The sequence below is a fragment of the Sinocyclocheilus rhinocerous genome, unplaced genomic scaffold (genome assembly GCF_001515625.1).
Source record: "Sinocyclocheilus rhinocerous isolate Xijiao unplaced genomic scaffold, SAMN03320098_v1.1 scaffold128, whole genome shotgun sequence".
Classification (NCBI taxonomy): domain Eukaryota; kingdom Metazoa; phylum Chordata; class Actinopteri; order Cypriniformes; family Cyprinidae; genus Sinocyclocheilus; species Sinocyclocheilus rhinocerous.
The window spans coordinates 155256-158880 of NW_015666174.1; positions in this window are offsets into that span (position 1 = coordinate 155256).

Below are 3625 nucleotides of genomic sequence, written 5' to 3' on the forward strand. Positions count from 1 at the left end.
AATGACTTTATTCCACATTTTCGTCTCTACTGCGTCACTTTGGACTCGTGTTCACGACAGTATCATTTTTTCGTTATTTTTGTTTTCTTTGCGCAAAAAAAGTATTCTCGTAGCTTCGTAACTTTACAGTTGAACCACTGATGTCACACGGACTACTTTGTCGATCATCTTGGTACTTTTCTGGACCTTGAACGTGGTAGTTACCTTGCTGTCTATGGGAGGGTCAGAGAGCCCTCAGATTTCATCAAAAATATCTTTAATTGTGTTCCAAAGATGAATGAAGGACTTACGTGTTTGGAACAACACGAGGGTGAGTAATTAATGACAGAATTTTCATTTTTGGGTGAACTAACCCTTTAATGACTGTTCCTATCCCCAGTTATATGATGTAAAATGAAATTATGGTTCCTCTTTTTGCATTATAATGTAACATGATCAATTTTCTTCATTTGCCTCTTACTGAAGTGTAGCTCAAGAATTTAACAAACTTCACTATCTCAGGAGACAAGGGCTCTTGGTGTGTGCATTTTTGCTGAGATAGGGAGAATGCAGGCTGAGTTCAATTACTAATGAGCAGACCTTTCTGGAAACAAGGGGCCATTAATATGATACAGTACCTCTTGAATTTCAAGGACACACATTTACTAAAGGCTTTGCTGCTTTTATGCCCATTTTTATGAAAGTGTATACATTTAAACATGTCAATGGTCCCCCTCGCAAACCCTTTGTCATGACACAAAAGCCCTCCTGGGTGAGCGACGGTCCCACTCTAAATATTTTATTCAGTGATGAGTTTAGTCTTTTCTGGAGCTCTGCCTGTTGAAGACGGTGTGGTGTGTAAATGTGGCCAGGCTGCTATCTGCTGTCTATGTTTTCAAATGCAGTGATGTAACCAGTCAGGAGACCCATTCTTTTCTACAACATAAAATAATGTTCTTTTTAGCAACATCATATGACCCCTTTAATTTTTTTCGGAATCTGATTACATAATCTACCCAACTCTGCAGACATGTACTAAAACCGCTAACTAAATCTCATGTCAAGACAACACAATTAAATAAACTTAAACTGCTCATAAAATTAAAACAGTCTAAGACCGATATGGTTGATTAGACTGGTCTAAAGTGGCAAGATTCTGCACCAGTCAAATTTATTCCCGCGCTTTTCAAGGTGAGACTTTGCTACGGAGAGAGACGGAGAACATGAAGAAACGTCAACGGCGATTTTGCCCCCAAACCAGGGTACGAAATCAACAACTGCTTAAGTACAAAATGGTAGTAAATGTTCAGCTGGCCAGCAGTGAATTTCGCTCTGGCAGGTGATATTGTCATTGTCGATAAGTTGAATTTGCGCGCGGTGGCACGAAAAACCACTGCAAGTAAGGTAACGTACAGTAGTGAAAAACGCGTTTATAAAGAACGTATTTGAAAAATGGTAGAACGCACGACCCAAGTTGTCTTGAAATGCAAAGAAGCGTATTTTGGTTAAATTCAGCAAAGAGGCTTCTTAGATTCGAAACTTTTCAAAACTCTGATGGTTCGCCGCTAGATGGCGTTGATCTGGTGAAAAACCATCTATTTTTATTTTTTAATTGAATGAATGAATTTTAATACTTGAGTGTGTATAAAACAGAAAAAAGAGGATAATTTTGAAGCCCAAGCCCTGTCTAACAACACACAAAACAAGCACTATGCATTAATAAAAATAATTTTACAGAACCTCCCTATTTAATGCGATTTATTTATTTGTAGATTACATTTAATAGATTACACTTTCATCATTCATTTTTTTTTTTTGTAAAATGTGTCATTATACAAGTTTGGCGGAGTTTTCGTTGCATTAACACGACCAGCAGGTGCCGCCAGCCTGTGTTGTTTCGAAATGCTTATGTGCGCAATAATTTAGAGTTACCTGCATAAAAAATGTATAATTTAATATATTGATAAATAAGTTATTTTAAATATATAATTGTTTTATCTAAGAACAGTAACTGCAACGAAACAAAAATACATTTAATATATTAAATACACTTAATATATTATTGGGGGGTGTGATTCAGTCCATGTCATCAAAATCGCACTCTCCAGAAACCTTTAAGATCTCCAGACGTTTTTGCATCACAAATAAGATTAGAGAAGTATCATACAAGATCGTTCATCGTATTTATCCTGTAAAACAGGTAATTGCAAAGTTTTGTAAAGACATTGACTTGAAGTGTGTTTTCTGTAAAGAGGAAAATTAGAGTATTGTTCATTTATTTTATGATTGTATTTATACAAAATTATTTTGGTGTGATTTGTTTTTTTTTGTTAAACAAAGTATTAATATTGAATTGCAACTCAAAGAAAAGGATGTTTTATTTTTTTATGAGTATACTGTTGACTTCAAGATTTGGTATATTGTGAATTTACTCATTATATATGGAAAATTCTTTATTCACAAATGTAAATGGGCAGTGAAAAACCCTAATTTTACTCATTTCAAAATAGAAATAGGTCACTACTTGTATACGTTAAAAGAAACAAGAAATAACAAAGCAAAAAAAACTGTAAATTACTTTAAAGCCTTAAATCTATTCTTTGAATAATTTGTAATTATTTGTACTTGTTTACAGACGTGAGATTTTTTTTAATTGCTTTTCTTATTTAATTTTTATTTATTTATTTTAAGTATTTGTTTTAAATGTATCACTATACAACAAATGAGGCCAAACAAGACCGAGACCTCCACGTTAGAAATAAGCAGAACTTGTATAACTAAGTTACATAAATATACAACTTTGGATACAAATCAATTAAATGTTAAGACTGATCTAAGAAATCTCAAATGCATACATGTACACTACCTGTCAAATGCTGAGCATTATTACACTTTTTAATTGTTTTTGAAAGAGGTATCGTAGGGTCACTGAGGCTGCATTTTTTTTCTTCACAAATACAGTAATATTGTGAAATAATTATTACAATTTAAAATATAATTTGTTTGAATTTTCAGCATCATTACTCCAGTCTCCACTGTCACATGATCTTTTAGAAATCATTCTAATATGCTGATTTGGCGCTCAATTTTTAATAATGGTTCTTATTTTTATCATTGTTGAAAATAGTTTTTGCTGCTTAATATTTTTTGTGGATTCATTTTCTTTTCAGGATTCTTTGATGGATAGGAAGTTACATGAACAGCACTTATTTATAAGAGAAATCTTTTGTAACATTATAAACATCTTTACTGCCACTTTGGATTAATTTAGCGTGTCCTTACTAAATAAAAGTTGTTGTTGTTTTTAAATCTTACATAAAAGTTTTGAACGGTAGTGTATTATGGTTTCCAAAAAATATTAAGCAGCAAAAACTGATTTCAATCTTGATATTATTAAGACATGTTTTGTTTTCACTGTATTACTGAATTTTTGATCAAATAAAGTATTGCAGCTTTGGTGAACGTAAGAGACTTCTTTTAAAAACGTAAAAAAATCAACTTAATAACTGTATACATCATGTAACGTGTACACGTATATATGCACCAATTAATTAAAATATAAGTATAAACTAATAATAATAAATTAACATGTACAGAAAATGTAGCCATTTGTACAATTTCCAGTAATCTCAAAAAGGCAGAACCT